Source organism: Cetorhinus maximus, chromosome 11 (assembly GCF_964194155.1).
Source record: "Cetorhinus maximus chromosome 11, sCetMax3.hap1.1, whole genome shotgun sequence".
NCBI classification, from domain to species: domain Eukaryota; kingdom Metazoa; phylum Chordata; class Chondrichthyes; order Lamniformes; family Cetorhinidae; genus Cetorhinus; species Cetorhinus maximus.
In genome coordinates, this window is record NC_135889.1 from 52,743,046 (window position 1) to 52,761,261 (window position 18,216).

Genomic DNA, 18,216 nt, shown 5'->3' on the forward strand with positions numbered 1-18,216 from the left:
ATCTAAGCATTCCATTTTAACCATTAAATTCCCACGCTGTTGCTGTTGGGTAATGTAAGGCTTTTAGTCAAAAAATAGAACACTGAATTATCAGGAGCACACTATAGACTTAGAACTTTGTGAAAGCAGTTTCTAAACAAGCAATTAATCCTATGAAATCTCAACCAATCCAAATTGTAACAATAGTTGACTTACGAATATATAAACATACAAATTAGGAGTAGGCCACTCAGCCCTTCGAGCTTGTCCGCCATTCAATACGATCATGGCTGATCTGATTGTGACCTCAACTCCGCATTCCCATTCACCTATGATAACCTTTCACTCCCTTGCTTATTAAGGAAATATCTACCTCTGCCTTAAAAATATTCAAAGATTCTGCTTTCACCACCTTTTGAAAAGGAGAGTTCCAAAGACTTTCAACCTCAGAAAAAAATTTTCCTTGTCTGTCTTAAATGGATGGCCTCTTATTTTTAAAACAGTGACCCCTAGTTTTAGGTTTCTCTACAAGAGGAAACATCCTCTTCACATCCACCTTGTCAAGGCCCTTTGGAATCTTATATGTTTCAACCAAGTTGCCTCTTACTCTTCTAAACTCCAGCAGATAGAAGCCTAGCCTGTCCAACCTTCCCTCATAAGACAACCTGCCTATTCCAGGTATTAGTCTAGCAAACCTTCTCTGAACTGCTTCTAACATATTTACATCCTTCCTTAAATAAGGAGACCAATACTGTACACAGTACTCTAGATGTGGTCACACCAATGCCCTGTACAACTGAAGCATAACCTCCCTACTTCTGTATTCAATTACCGTCGCAATAAAAAAATAACATTCTATTAACTTTCCTAATTACTTGCTGTACTGCATGCTAACCTTTTGCAATTCATGCATTAGGGCGCCCAGACCCCTCTGCATCTCAGAGCTCCGCAATCTCTCACCATTTAGATAATATGCTTCTCTTTTATTCTCCTTGTCAAAATGGACAATTTCACATTTTTCAACATTATACCCCTTTTGCCAAATCTTTGCCCACTCACTTAACCTATCGATATCCCTTTGTAGCCTCTTTACATCCTCTTCACAACTTACTTTCCTACCTACCTTTGTGTCATGACTTGCACAAAGTTAACAAATAAATAACATTAAACAGCACCAATTGATAAATTTAGATCTGATGTTGTACCAACTCATACGTTTAAACAATTGGAACATGATACAGATCTTTAGTAATGTAGCATTTACTGCATACAGCTGTACAAAACCAAACAATCTCCAGCCTACTGTGTAAACAGTGATTTAGGTCACATTACTCCTTATATTCGGGTGTGTGTGTTTACACAGTTGTTCATATGTGAAAAAGCATGCAGTTACTTAAGACAAGTTTTCCCAATTTAAGTTTAAAAATATTTCCAATTTTGCCAGATCTAACATAATAATTGACGCCTCGCCATGTGCAATCGTTTGCAATCGGTTTTACTCTTTTGTCATAAATTTCGGCTCTAATATTTCCCTGATGTTGACAGTTCCTTAAATCAGGCCCAGACACAGAAAAAATATGGTCAGTAAACTTAATTAATGTCCTGGTACCTACTGCAGCTAGGATAAAAAAAAAATCATATTTAGTCAATATGCTTCTTGAAGTAATACTCTTACAGTCACCAGTAATAGGCTCCTAAACAGTGGTATTTTACCCTCTTAATTAACTCAAAATGCTCTCTTTAGGAATAACCAAAACTTGTAGGACAGATACCGAATCTATGTCACAAAACAAAAACAGAATTACCTGGAAAAACTCAGCAGGTCTGGCAGCATCGGCGGAGAAGAAAAGAGTTGACGTTTCGAGTCCTCATTACCGAATCTATGCCCTTGGCTAGTTTCAGTTCAAGTTGTCTTGGTATTGAAATTTCACTCATTACCTAAATCTTAATGATAACATAAAATTGAAACTCCATTGCAATGGAGACCAGTTTCACTTCATCCTACAGATTAGCCAGGATTTTCAGGCATGCAATCTGGTTTGCAATACAACTCCTAATGATGACTGAATTAACACGTCAGCAGTAATTTACAATTTGAATGAGGCCCTCAGGAACATACCATCTCAGAAGCAGCGAGTTTCCTGTTCGACCATTAACCATCTGTTGTTTTATAAAATACACACAATAATTTTCTGCAGCAGAAATGATCAATTTAAATGAAGTGACCTCTGGGGTAATTTCAGCTGACCAAACCTTTAGCATCAGCAAAAGGAAAAAGGCATTTTTAAAATCTATTCACTCTTGGGGTGTGGGCATTGCTAGCAAGGTCGACACTCATTGCATATCCCTAGTTGCCCTTGAGAAGAGGGCAATGGGCCACCTTCTTGAACTGCTGCAGTCTGTGTGGTTGATATTCTGGAAGCATATTCTGAAAAAAATTCAAGTGCATTCTCACACAGAACAACTTGTAAAGGATGTATCATTTTCAGATCACTTAAATAAGATAACCATCTTCCACATATTGTATGTACATTGAAATGGAGTTAACAAGGTACTTTCGAGAAACCACAAATATAAGCATTAATGTTTAAGTTTCACAGACCATGACACCCTGTAGTGCCAGGGCACAATTACACAGTGATGCACTTCCATCATCATTTAACCAACAGACTAATTGAAGTTCTCTGAATATGGTGACTGAAAATACTAAAACAAAGTATTTGTAAATAGAAAGAGCTAAGTATACAATTAAGCTGCAGAGTTGTTAAAATAAAACCAGTCCCCTGTGCTGAACGATGAGACTACACACAAGGTAATTTGCCCACAGGGGAATATCTTTAGCAGGAGAAACTCAGCAAACACTAACAATACACCACCTAGTTGTGCAATTTATTTTTGTAAATTTTCTAATACTGATTTGTTCTCTGCTAACAACAAAATAAACTATACAATGAGAAGTATACTGGTATTCTACTCCTTTTGGGCAGTTTCAAATAGCATATAATACACTAGAACAGTATGTGAAATTGGGAAAGTTGGACTCTGAAGTCTTTAAAAGCCTCTATCAGATGGAATCAGAATCAGAACCAAAGCACAACTTACAATGAATGATTCTAAAATGCGAGTATTGTCATGGAGGTAAAGTGCTCTTCAGGTTGACTGGACAAAACTGTCCACAATTCAGTATCAATTACATCTAAATTACTAATCTCGCTAAGGGAAGCTAGAATGTTGGTTGTTGAGGGAGTTAGAAAATTCACAGTGGTGAAATTGGCAGTTCTCTTTTAAATTAACAAAGACAAATAGTTAGACCGAGGACTGTTATTAGACTCATGCTTCACCTAACCTGAAACTTCTGGATGGGTATCAAGATAAAAAAAAAAGACATGCCAAACATCCATCAATAAGAAACCACTATTTTTCAAAAATTCAAAAACCTTTTGTATGATATATTTTAGTAAACCAAACTCAAAGGGTCCTGCTCCTGTGCCATTGCACAATGACAATAAATAACTGCAAAAAATATATAAGAGCTCAAACTCCAGATGCTGAGATTCTTTCTGTTTGATGCACAAATTGCCAGTTGCCACCCTCTGGAAATGTTGTGGGTTCAGCTACTACGGAAGATATAGATGTTGGAGTTGATTCTCATGCACCTCAATCAGTTTGATGCTCGTTTTTTGAGTAACATGCAAGGAGATGGAATGGTTGACTTGTCATAGAACATGTCTCAACTACCACACAGAAATCCCTAGAACTCATAACAAAATCTAGTTCTACACATTGTAAGGAGATAGCACATATAGAATACTACATTCACTACAGGAGGAGGTTCCCAAAAAGGGAAGGTATGCCAAGGTTCTTGGGGTGGGGGAGGCGGTTTGCTGATGAGGGAGCAGAAAAAAAGAATGAGGAATTCAGGCTGGCCAAGAATGAAAGCCACCAGTGCAAATTCACACAACCAGAGGACAAGAGCAGATCCAAGCGGAAGGGTTTCTAGTGCAACAGCAGTTGCCGTGCATCAGAAGCAGCATTCATAGATCTAATGTTTGCTTCTAGAAAGTGTTCTTGACCGTTAGCTGTGGCTCAGTCAATAGCATTCACACCTCTGAAGCAGAAGTCACGGGTTCAAGTCATACTCCAGGGACTTGAGCACATAATCCAATCTGACACTTCAGTGGAGTTCTGAGTGAGTGATATACTGTCAAAGGTGCTAACTTTTCATTGAGCTGTTAAGCCAAGGTCCCATTTGCCCTCTCAGGTGAACATAAAAGATCCACCAGCACCATTTTGATGAGTAAGTTGTCCCTGTGTCCTGGTTAATATTGATTCCTCAACCAACAGGTGCTAGAAACCAGTTTGCTGTTTCCAGGATCTTAGTATGTACAAACTGACTACCATGTTTCTATACTGCAACAGTGCCCTACACTTCAAAAAAAAGGTACATCATTGGTTATAAATCATTTTTTGACATTCTGAGGTCATGAAAGGTACTATATAAATACAAAGTGTTCACTCTTTTCTTTCTAGAAATGCAAGAGGATTCAAACATCGCTCCATAATACACCTCCTCAGAGTATGGCCAATACAAGTGAAAGACTGTGGAATTGCCTAGTGCTGGAAAAAAGCAGGGTTGACTATGTGAGGCACACCAAGTACAATATTACTAAAAGCTGGTAGAGCATTTGCAAGTTTTCTCAATCTTTTCTCCTGCTTTTGAACAATTAGGATTATTTCTTAGGTAAAGTGGAAACAGCATGATTGGAACATGAGGCAGCATTCAGTGAAAAACATTTGGAAATTTCTACATGAGAAGAACAGTCAGTCTATGTAAGTTTACACTTAACATAGAAACCCATCATGCAATCATAATTAAAGTGACAGCTTTAATATCCTCTTAATATTGTGTTTAATTTTTCATGCCAGTCTATTTTTATGAGGGGTTTGGATTCCCTGTACTAACCACATGATTCTGAAACTGCAGTACTCTCACTGGTGTCAAACATCTACCACTGAAAAACTTCAAGATTTGTTTTAAAAATTCCACTTTGAATACCCAAGGATTATTTAGCCTAATGACATCATGAAAAGTTAGAACTGCTTTGCATCCTCAATAACTTGTTCAGTCTCCCAACACCTACTCACCCAGGTTACAAAGCATGGACACAGGAAGGACATAACAGAAATGCTTAAAATAGCAACTGAAACATTGTTCAAACTCGAGAAATATTGGCCTGGAGTTTCTGCTAGGTTGCATTTATTTTTCCATTTGCAATTCACCCAAAATGAGCACGAAAACAGTATTTTGAGTGCAAATTATATCCAATGCAAATTGAATTTCTGCAATCTTTTGTAATGTAAAAAAATTGTGCTCGAAACTAGCCCACAAAACTGACCATGCCCACGAATCTTAACCAATCACCATTGGGAGTTTCTGATAATTGCGCCCAACTGCCAACCTTCAAGGAGGCTCTTAAAATTAAGTTGGCTTTTTGGGTGCAAGGACGGGTTATATAAACCTATCTTTTTTTTCATTTAATGAGAAACTGACTGCTGTACATCAATATAACTAGCAAATAGTTCAGTTTTGATTTTTAATGTCATTTCTTTCATTTAAAATTAGGTTACTGACAGGTGGCGGATGAGACATTTAAAGTTCATTATAGTACAATAGGTATACTTGGAAGAATATTCAAGTTTATTCAGCAAAACAACTCTTACTGCCTCAAGTATAATAGCTAGAATTTATGAGAAAGCCCTTTCATAATTTACTTTACTTTATGGTACTTCTAAAAGTACAGACTTCACATTTCATACAATAAAGCTATCAACAGAATGCTACTAAGCAGTAGCCACTTACCTTCGAGTTGTATCTGCATAAAATCAGAATTCCTAATTGAGAAAAATTCCATTTTTCTCACTAATCCCAGATCCACATTGGGTTACTTACATGAACCCAAAACCAACAAGTTTCTACAAGTCCTACTGGATGATCTGTTCACTTTTTTGAAGCTTCTTTTGTTTAGTTCAAAAGGAAGCCAAGAACAGTCAAAACAGGTGGACATTCACCAGAGGACAGTGTGGCTATCTCAACAAAATTACAGAAGATATTACAAAAGTGTAAATTGCGCTAGGTGAATGGTTGTAATCTCAAAGTGTCATATTATGAAACTATTTAGGACATAGTTGTGCAGATGTTGTCTTATTAATTTCCTCATGTATAATCCCTTCACCTGTCTTGTATGTTGCAAGCTTTTTTTAAATATAAAACAGCAAGAAAATTCTGTTCACTGTTAATAAAAAAAAGATAGTTTCTTTTACTAGTTTTACTGTACAATTCGGTTTCTGAAGATCCACAACAGACATGCTCCATTTCTCACAAAACAACATCAGCAAGAGGAATATATAAAGATGAAATAGAGATTGTTCTGTAGGGTTTAGAGTTACAACATAAAATAGCTGATCTAATACGCATTATGAGAAAGAGAAGTGAAACCTAAACTAGCTCAATTCAGCAGCACATATATAGCGCTAAAATTGGAAATGATACAGAGTAGATTGGTATGGTCCCTGCACAAGGGCGATACATAAATTCATGAAACATTCCATACATTGACCACCCATGCAGATGGGGGATGGGAAAGGCGGAGAACCCTCCCATGGGCCTGGCCAAGGTGGCCATCCACAAGTCCAGGTCAGTGGCGTTTGCTCTGGCTGTCTCTCTTCTGTGGCCATGTGCGGCCCAAGTGGTCCTAGAGAAGGAGCATGCGGTAGCCACCTGTACACTTGAGGCCTTCCATGACCAGCAGACGCTGGAGAGACTGGAGTGTATTGTTGTCATAAGATAATAACATTTTTACTTAGATTTGGTTATTTTTGCTTTTTATGATTGTTTTCTATAGTTTATGCCCTGAATGAAAGGGAGCATTTTTGTCAGGTTATTTGCTCAGTGACACTGGGGTAGTGTCATCCCGACTGGCCAGTTAAAAGAAACTCAGACAGGCAGCTTCGTTGCACACAGGCCGTCAAAGTGACAATGACAGAACGCTAATTAAAAAATACTGCAGATGTTGTGAAACATTTCTCCGAATTGGATAGTTGAAACCTCTAATGAACCAAGTAGGGAGAATGTGTAACGGGATAGATTAAATTGTAATGTGCAATGTTTATACCCATGATTGTGAAAGTATAAGAAATAAAATATTCAAACAGTCGTCCTCTATATGGGAATTGTATCGTGACTTCAGTTATGTTTAAGTTTAAATGTTAAGTGAGGTTACCATGGATACAAAAATTAGTAGGTAAGATCTGAACAGAGTAACAAGAGATATATATGAGGCCTCCTGCACCAACTTCTACCAGTTTTCAGGTAAATAATATAAAATATGGTGCTGTCATGTTATATCCTGTGACTAAAAGCGGGTATGGTATAAAAGAAAGTGCAAAATGAGCGCACGCTGGTGAAGGGTGTTCTGCATGGACCAAAGAAACTGGAGATCAGCTCCGGATGGTCTACTGTTCAATCCAGCAGACTGCTGCATAAATAAGTGTAGGCATTCAATACTTTGTTTGCTATGTTTACTATGATTGGTTCCAACAGTGATTACAATACAACCAGTGAAGTACTTTTGAAAAATGCTTTGAAATGTCCAGTGGTTGTAAAAGGCACAATATAAATGCAAGTCTTTCTTGATGTATGAATACAAGCCAAGGCAGAAGCTAACTTTTGCATTTAATGACACGGTGATGCAACTAGACTCGTGGCTGATAAATAAATAAGTTTAGCTGGAACTTGTACAACCTGTCATTCATGTATGAAATATTAAATTTTTGTAACCGCGTATATGATAAGAGCCCTTTCACATTTTTTATTTAGATCAATCAGATTAGACACGGGTTTTTAAAATCCAATCTATGCTCCAATTCATAAGGAAATGGATTGTTATTTTTCTAGAAGGCAACTATAACAAAATAAGGTGAATTTTTTTCAGATATTCCAGGAATATATAAAACAAGTTAATCACTCCTGTTTTTTGTACCTCTTGAGGTCATTGAACAGCTACATGTTATATTAACTTAATATGCGGATATACTTCACATCACAACTCATCATTCAGCTACTCCTCCGCAAAACATCTTAATTGCTGTGGTTTATTCTTTGTTTTATCTTGTAGTTAACTTAACAGATCTGAAGAGACTTGTACTGGAGTACTCCTCCTTTCCACAGAAACCACCCTCAGTGTTTCTTTAAGTGATCTGCCCACAAAAAAAGGTGCCTGTTCTCATTTTATTACATATGAACATATGAATTAGGAGCAGGAGTAGCCCATTTGGCCCCTTGAGCCTGCTCCAACATTCAATAAAATCATGACTGATCTGATCGTAACCTCAACCCCACATTGCCACCTAACCCAATAACCTTTCACCCACTTGCTCATCAAGAAGCTATCTGCCTCTGCCTTAAAAATATTCAAAGACTTTGCTTCCACCACCTTTTGAGGAGGAGCGCTCCAAAGACTCATGACCCTCAGAAAGATTTCTCCTCATTTCTGTCTTAAAAGGACGCCTCCTTATTTTTAAACAAGTTCTAGATTCTCCCACAAAAGGAAGCATCCTGTCTACATCCACCCTGTTAAGACCCTTCAGGATCTTATTTGTTTTAATCAAGTTTCCTCTTACTCTTCTAAACTCCAACGGATACAAGCCTAGCCTGTCCAATCTTCCCTCATAAGACAACCCACCCATTCCAGGTATTAGTCTAGTAAACCTTCTCTCAACTGCTTCTAACTTATTTTAATCTTTCATTAAATAAGGAGACCAATACTGTACACAGTACTCCAGATGTGGTCTCATCAATGTCCTGTATAACTGAAGCATAACCTCTCAACTTTTGTATTCAATTCCCCTCACAGTAAGCGATAACATTCTACTAGCTTTCCTAATTACTTGCTGTAACTGCATACTAACATTTTGCGATTTGTGCACCAGGACACCCAGGTCCCTCTGCAGCTCAGAGCTCTGCAATCTCTCACCATTTAGATAATATGCTTCTTTTTTTGTATTCTTCCTGCCAAAATGGATAATTTCACATTTTCCCCACATTATATTCCATTTGCCATATCTTTGCCCACTCTCTTAACCTATCTATAACCTATCTTTGTACCCTTATGTCCTCTTCACAACTTACTTTCCTACCGATCTTTGTCATTAGCAAATTTAGCAACCATACCTTTCGTCCTTTCATCCAATTTATAAATTGTAAACATTTGAGGCCCCAGCACTGATCCCTGTAGCACAGCACTTGTTACATCTTGCCTACCAGAAAATGACCCATTTATGCCTATTCTCTGTTTTCTGTTAGCTAGCCAATATTTTGTTCATGCCGATATGTTATCCCCTTTACCATGAGCTTTTACTTTCTATAATAATCTTTGATGGGGCACCTTAGCAAATGCCTTCTGGAAATCTAAGTACAGTATACCCACCAGGTCCCCTTTATCCACAGCACATGTTACTTCTTCAAATAACTCCAATAAATTGGTTAAAAATGATTTCCCTCTCTCATGTTGACTCTGCCTGATTACCTTGAATTTATCTAAGCGCCCTGCTATAACGTCTTTAACAATAGCTTCTAACATTTTCCCTGTGACAGATGTTACGCTAACTGGTCTGCAGTTTCTCGCTTTCTATCTCCCTCCCGTTTTGAATAAAGGAGTTGCATTTGCTATTTTCCAGTTTGATGGAATCTTCCCAAAATACAGGGAATTTTGGAAAATTAATTGTTCTACAGTAACCTGGTGCTATATGAATTTTCCAGGGCTCTCTGTTCATTATTTTATTTTTTATTATATTTATATGGCTGCGTCAATATAACATGGCAAGGCAATGTCCAGGAGGAAGTGGAGGATTAAAATGCAGTAGTCCAAACTGCCCACTGAAATCAAAAGCCAGGCTCCTCTCTCCAAATCCCATTCTGATCTAATGTATTTTACCAGGGGGTCAGGATATACTGAACCATCACCACTGATTAAGTTTGTCTTAACCTCCCATACACAAGAGTCATGAATCCTAACACATAATTCAAGTTGTTGGATTATTCCAGCTCAGGAAGTGGATGCTGGTCAATCTTAGCCAATTGTGTGACCGAAGCAGCACAAGTTGAACCTGTCTGGGTATAGGTGAGAAATTATTCTTTTTGTAGAATAAAGAACAGATGAAATGACAATATCACTGAAGTATTCAACAAGAAATAAGTAAGTGACAGGGATTGCTTTCAAGCACAGGGTTTGTATGCAACTATCCTCCAGCTCCCCCATGGTGGCCAGACACAACAATTTGTTCTGAAATGAAGAAAAAGAACACATATAGTGGTTTACCCTCTCCACAGCCCATTTCTCTACCATTGCTGAGTCAGAGTAGTTTTACAGAGCTGTTTTACACTCCTCCAAAAAGTTTCTCATGTGCACGGTCAGAAACAAAAAGAAAGGCAACATTCCCACGGGCAGAGATCGAGGCTAAAATCTGTGGCTATAAATAAAGGAAGAGAACTGGCTCAGAATAATCCTTCTCCATTTGCCGACACAAACTTTCCCTTTACTTTTAATGGCACTTCTGTGTTAACTATAACAGACACATCTGAATACTGGGAATGGAAAACCAGCTGCTGTACGTAATAAGGACATTTGTCTTTAATTAGGTCTAAACTGCTGTTAGTCCCACAGTATGATTTATACCAATTACTGAGTAATTCAGTATATGGATTTATATAATATTGTTAGTCAAGCATATTTTCTTGAAAAGCTGATTGACCTGATCTAACAGTGATGTCATTATGGTGCTTAGTCACTCCTATTGGGTCACCACAAGATAAATTAAGCACACAAAAATGTCATAAGGGAGTTGCAGCACAACTGAAGCTTTTTTTAAAGTATCACAGCACATTATTAATAGGCGTCTTGTAAATTAAAAATAAATAGTTAACACAATGATCACAGTTAAAACAAAAGAACTTTCCTTCATTGGTTTTCTTCCCCACCCCATCTTATATCAATCTCAGTAGCTTTTACTTCCAACCGTCAGGTCCTTTTTATGGTCTCTCCTCTTTGCTAACTGACTTAGGCTTTTTTTTTGTCAGGATGTGTCAACCAATGACTTTGAAGTGGAGCAGGATTTATGGCAGGAATTTCAGCCAAAAGATGTATTTTACATCTTGGGGAGATCTTGGCATTGGTGAGATGGTGGTGTAATGGTAATGTTACTGGACTGGTAATCCAGAGGCCCACGCTAATGTCTGGGGGGCGTGAGTTCAATATTCCACGATGACAGCAGTTAATAGATCTGGAATATAAAGCTAATCTCAGTAATGGTGACCATGAAACTATCATTGATTGTTGTAAAAAGCCATTTGGCTTACTAATGTCCTTTAAGGAAGGGAATCTGCCATCCTTACCTGGTCTGACCATAGCAATGTGGTTGACTCTTAACTGCCCCCTGAAATAGCCTAGCAAGTTACTCAGTTCAAGGGCAATTAGGGATGGGCAACAAATGCTGGCTTTGCCAGCAATGCCAACATCCCACAAAGAATTAAAAAATATTTAAGAAACGCTACAAACTAGGAAATGGGACACTTTATTTTCCGTACACAGCAGCTGCTTTTAAACTAGGTGACAATAGCAGTTTCTGACTCACGAGTTTCATGCAGCTCGCGGTAAGTCGAGGTTGCACTTGCTGGATTCAGTTCATGACAACTGACTGTGACCTGCTGGTGTGAAGATCTGCTGGCAGCTGCCTATACTGATGCCACTGTTCATGGCCAAAATGAAGACAGTTGGGTAATTCTTCCCTTCAATTACACCCTGGCGAGTGCACTGTTGTAAGTGACAGGGATTGCTTTCGCACACATGTAACCATTCTCCACTCTCTGCATATTTCTGGAGAAACCATCAATTTGTATTATGTAACTATCCTTCACTCACTGCATATTTCTGGAGCAATCATCCTGCTTTTGATCAAGGCAGCTCCTGCTGAAGTTCTGTTTGTTGCAGCAATTCATAGCATTTTCAAAAAATAGATTCTGTGAATTGACTCTGTTTACTTTATTTGCTGCAAAATATACTGGGCCTGAACTTCGTTGGAGTGGCAATCAGCATCAGATTGCCACGCCGTGTCCAATCACTTATGTTAATTTTTTCTCAGCCTGTCACACCTGACCTTCTGGCTCAGGCAGTGTAGCTTGTCCCCAGGGCCTAGCATCAAAATGCAGGAGAGTTGAAGTGAAGGAGGCCCCGCCCCCTTTTCTACTGCCCTAGCTGCCATAAACCAGGTAAGTTTAAAAAGGTCCATTGGAATTTAAAGTTGCTTGACAGGCAAGGCAGAAGGTAAGTGGGCAGGATTTGGGAGAGGGGTGGGGGGGTCCCGTGGGGGTCAGTCATGTTCTGTACAATAGTTATCCAGAAGTTAGAAGTGGTTTCAAATCTTCTACCTTTTTCTAGGTAACTATTGGTGTAACCCTGTTGGAACCATGCAAAGTTTGCGATTTAATTTGCATTTTCAGATGGTTCCCAGTGCAGGGCAATTGCCCAGGGGAAGTTGCACTTTTAGGCAATTGCCATGTAATTCTTACCTGTGAACTTCCAAAGGGGATCCCCCAGTGCATCTTTGGGGTACTCCTCCCACCAACACGATGCTGGGAGGCTCCGATGCTATGGCCCACTGTTTGGCTCCGTGCCGCTCACTCATTGGCTGGCTCCGTGCCGCTCACTCATTGGCTGGCTCCCTGCCGCTCACTCATTGGCTGGCTCCCTGCCGCTCACTCATTGGCTGGCTCCCTGCCGCTCACTCATTGGCTGGCTCCCTGCCGCTCACTCATTGGCTGGCTCCCTGCTGCTCACTCATTGGCTGGCTCCCTGCCGCTCACTCATTGGCTGGCTCTGTGGAGTTAAAGACAGCTCCTTGCAGTGGGAAGCAAACTTGGTGTAGGAAGAAGAGAATTCGGTCGTTGTGGTCCACATAGGAATCAACAGCATAGATAGAGCTAGGAATGTGTTCTACTGAGACAGTTTGAAGAGTTACGATCCAGATTAAAATGCAAAATACAAAGCTAATAATCTCTGGATTGCTACCATGTGCCAATTGGCCCCAATTCAATGCAGAGAAGTGTGCGGTGATGCATTTTGGCAGGAAAGGTATGGTGAGACAGTATAAAATAAACGGAGAGCCTCTAAAGGAGGTGCAGGAACAGAGGGACCTCAGGTGTATACGTACATAGGTCATTGAAAATGGCAGGGCATGTTGGGCAAGCAGTTAATAAAGCATATAGTATCTTAGGCTTTATTAATAGGGGCACTGAGTACAAGAGTAAGGAGCTCATGTTGAACTTGTATAAGACACTGGTTAGGCCCCATCTGGAATACTGCGTCCAGTTCTGGGTGCCATACTTGAGGAAGGATGTGAAGGCACTGGAGAGAGTACAGAGGAGATTCACAAGAATGATTCCCAGGATGAAGAACTGTAGCTATGAGGATAGATTGGAGAGGCTGGGACTGCTTTTCTTGGAGAAAAGATGGCTGAGAGGAGACTTAATAGAGGTATTCAAGAGCCTGAGGGTTATGGACAGGATAAATAGTGAGAAACTGTTCCCACTCAAGAGAACATCAAAAACTAGGAGGCTGAACAAACCAAATGTAGTCTGAAAGATGAGTTTGTAGACTGCTTGTGACAGTTTCCTGGAATAACATGCTGTGGAACCAACTACGGATAAGCTATTTTATATCTAGTTTTGTGCAATGAGACAGGGTTAAGTAGTAGTCTCATAGTAAAAAATTTCTCTGGGAAGAAGTGATTAAAAAAACACTGAATTCCATATTAAATTTGAAAGCAACATATTCCAGTCCCAAAAAAGAATCTTAAACCTAAAGAAAGTCAATTATCTAGGTATGATGGGGAGCTGGCTAAGATTGATTTGCTAAATAAGTTAAAAGGTATGGCAGTAAATAAAGTGGGAATAATTTAAAGAAACAATTCAAATGTTCAAAAAGACATTCTATTAAAAAACAAAAATTCAGCGAGAAAAATCCATTCATGACTTACTAGGGAAGTTGAGGATAGTGCTAGTTTAAAAGAAGAGACTTATAGTGTTGTAAAGCCTGTGGATTAGGAATGTTTTAGGAATGGCAGAGTGACCAAAAATGTGATGAAAAGGGGGGGGGAAAAATTGAAAGTAAAGTCGCCAGAAAGATAAAGCAAATAAAAACAGCTTCTAAAGTATAGAAAAAGGAAGAGAATCTATTGGTCCCTTAGAGGCAGAGACAGGAGAAATTATCATGGCAAAAGAGAAAACGGCAGAGAGGTTGAACAAATATTCTGTGTCTATCTTCACAGTGGAAGGCATAAAGTACATACCAGAAACAGAAAATAGAGGGCTGATAAGAGTGAGGAACTTAAAAAGTAATTAAAATCAGCAGAGAAAATATGTTAGAGGAACTTAAGGAACTAAAAGCTGCCAAATCCCCATATGGAACTGTCTACAGACTAGGAAACAAAAAGAGATAGGTGCAGAGACAGCGGATACATTGACTATGATTTTCCAAAATTCCGTAGATTCTAGAATAATCCCACTGGATTAAAAGTTAGCAAATGTAACACCGCTATTCAAGAAAGAAGGAGAGAGAGACAGAGAACAGGGAACTACAGGCCAGTTAGCCTGCCATCAATTGTTGTGTAAAAGTAGGAATCTATTATTAAGGAAGTCTTAACAGCACACTTAGAAAATCATAAGGTGATCATACAAAGTCAACATGGCCTGACAAAAGGAAAATAGTGCTTGACGAATTTATTAAGAGATTTTTGAGGCTATAACAAGTAAAAAAAAAGGAGAATCAGTGGATGTAGTGTACTTGGATTTTCAAAAGGCATTGGATGAGGTACTGCACAAAAGGTTAATACCAAGAAAAGGGCTCATGGAGTTGGGGTAATTTAGTCACATACCAAATCGATCCCAAGCAATGAGGAACATTCCATTCAGCCAGATGCGGTCAGAAATACTCACCTGACCTTTGCTGGATCAGTTCCCTTGATGGTCACCTCCAACCAGCACAGTGCCTAGTCCTGGACAACTTCTCACATAGTCAACACTCATTCACATTGTACTATTGATGACTGGAAGCCAAAGGCCAAAGAGGATGCAATGGAACTTCCATAAAGCTGATTGACCAAAATACAGCATGACCATGGACCGCATCATTGTAACTCTACCGGTTGATAATATACCTATGGAAGAATCATATAAGCACTTTTGTGCTGCCATTCACAAAGCCATCCCTCATGGCTATCAACCAATCTATGTCCCATGCCTTGATACAGGGAGGCAATATGCCTAAGGAATATGACTCATCTGGTGGCCCCACCATAGCAGACCAGCTCATCGAATCTCTCAATGCTGCACAGCATGTCAGATGGGAGGAAACGACAGCAGGGATCAATTTCACTCATACCGGTCTGAAGTGCTGGAGCCTGATTCACCACTTTGGAGCAGTCCAAAAATCACCTACATTAAATCGCCCATCGGTCACCCCGAATCAAGTTGCCAGTCATCTGCTCCATACAGTGAGGGCACCAATGAAAAAAAAAAATAAAATGCATCATCTGTAACAAACTGAAAAAACATCAGCAACATGGCATTTCTGATCCCTTCAAGATTACAGAACTGCAGAAAGCATTAAGGGGCTTGAAATGTGGCAAAGCAGCGGGATATGACAACATCGGACCAGAATTCCTGAAACACTTGCCCCCATGCTTGTATCTGGCTGACTCAGTTCCACACAAGAATCAGCTCAAACTCATCCCCAAAGGGTGTGACATACGGCAAAAATCATTGCCATTCCAAAACCTGGAAAATCTCACATTAGCAGCCAGCTCTTGACCAATTTCACTACTTTTTGTATGCTTCAAGATCTTTCAGCTGCTTTATCCTACAACGTACATCTTCTTGAGACCATCCTTAGTGCCAGCCAAGCTGGTTTCAGTAAGAGGCACAGCACGTGATCAAATTCTGGCACTCGCCACCCACATTAAAAATAGCTTCCAAAATTCCCTGAGGACAGGATTAATGCTACTGGACCTCACCGCTGCCTATCATAGACACACTGGCCTACTCCTAAGGCTGTCTGGAGTGCTTCCAACCTGGGTCAGACAGTTGCTGAAACACTCCTTCACAACAAATGATTCAAAGTCCTTGGGCAAGAAAGAAGTGCTTGGAGGAGACTGGCCAACGGACTACCACAGGGCTCAGTGCTAGCCCCAATCCTGTTCAACATATACACAACCACATCCTGCAAATTCATCTGTTATGCTACACAAGCTCCATCCTTCTACACGCTGGACCAGATCCTTAATGAAGATGTTACAAAGTTGACGGACTACTGCGCACATGGCATCTCACACTGAATCCCTCTAAAACCATATCTATGTGTGTTCCACCTCCAAAATGCCGGTGCCAAAAAACAGAATTTGCATATCTACATGGATGGTCAAAGACTAGAGCACGATCCCAACCCAACATACTTGGGAATGACTCTGGATAGGACTCTGTCCTTCCGGGAACATCGGAAGAAAACAGAGCGAAGGTCAAAACCAGAAACAACATACTAACCAAACCTGCTGGATCTGCATGGGGCACCACTGCCACAACATTCTGGACCTCAGCACTTGCCCTATCACACTCCACAGCAGAATACAGTGCACTTGGCTATGCACCTGTCTGGCACAAGTCATCACACACACACATCTTGCCGGCACTCAATTGAATGCAACAATGCGCATCATAACTGGAACCCCCTGCTCAAAACCCCTCCCGTGGCTTCCTGTCCTCATGGACATCACTCTCCTACTTATCTGCTGACTGACAAAAACCCACAAGCTGGTTGAAACCATCAGTGCTGCAATTCATTACCACTGTATGATGACCTGTTCAACCCACCACCTACTGCTCCCCTTCAACCCAAACGGAGCAACCTTCATGAGCAAGATCTACCAGTAAACATTCCTTGGATCAAGGAATGGGAAACATGGGAAGTCACTGACAAGTTCCTTGTGACAAACCCCATCTGTTGAATGGCAGGCTTTAAACTACTACTGCGAGAGTGGTGCTTGTTAACCAGCTTCAGGACAGGCCATGGCCCCTGTGTAGCCAACCTACGCTGCTGGGGCCTCAGTACAAACCCCTTATGCACTTGTGGAGCGACATAAGCAATGCCGCACAGTATCGAGGAGTGACTGCTCTATAGGTTAGGGCAGTCTAATCACCTTAAACTCAGCAAATGAGGAGGCTATCAGGGATTTGCATTTACTAAATAAAATAAATTAGCATAGGTGGGGAATTGGCCTTTGGACAGGAAGCAGAGAGTAGGGATAAACAGAACATTTTCAATTAGCCGGCTGTAACTAGCAGAATGCCACAAGGATCAGTGCTGGGGCCTCAGCTATTTACAATCTATCTTCATAATTTAGATGAAGAAGCTGAGAGTAATAAATCTAATTTGCTGACAATACAAAGTTAGGTGGGAACATAAGCTATGTAGAGGACTTGTAGAGTATCTGAAAGCCACTCGATACAGAGTCAACTGTAGGTAGATTCAAGCAGCAGTGTTTTTATTTAGTACAAGTATGCAGACATGGGGAAATGCTCTTTCAGAATGCTCTAAAAGGCAATTTGAAGTTACATAGTTTCTGTTGGTTATATGCACCATCTTTGGGATAATTCATCATTAACTAACAATGTTCTTACCTTGTATGTCTAATTGTTACATCCTTAATCACAAATGAGTTTGCAACATAAACACAGAATGACCTGTTCATCACTTACACAGTTCCGGAGGAATTTGTAAAACAATCGCAGAATAATCTGACCTTTAGCATAAATGATGTTTACAGGTTCATTCCAAAACATGAACTTTGCTTCTTTATCCTGATATTTTGCTGCTGTGCCAAGTCATCTGCATATCTCAACTTGATCCTGAGGTTAAGCAACCCAGTTTATTACAGTACAATTCATAGATCATTCATCAACATATTTTATCCTGACCCAAAGGTCACAGTCTTTAGCTTTGTCATGGACTGACCCATAGGCGAGTCATTAGCTTCCGGGTTTGGTCAAAAGGTCATATTCATTCTAGTTTTTTTAAACTGTGGACACTTTTAAAACTTATGTCCACAACTTGGCCAAGCCTGGGTAATCCCGTG

At 39.9% G+C, this 18,216-nt stretch overlaps 1 protein-coding gene and 1 pseudogene across 1 annotated transcript in view; one reads left to right on the plus strand and one right to left on the minus strand.

Moving 5' to 3' along the window:
* Positions 1–18,216, minus strand: part of itprid2 (ITPR interacting domain containing 2) — a 186,261-nt gene that overhangs the window by 136,974 nt on the left and 31,071 nt on the right. The gene's annotated exons all lie outside the window — the stretch shown is intronic.
* LOC144687010 (U6 spliceosomal RNA) lies at positions 6,496–6,594 on the plus strand (annotated as a pseudogene).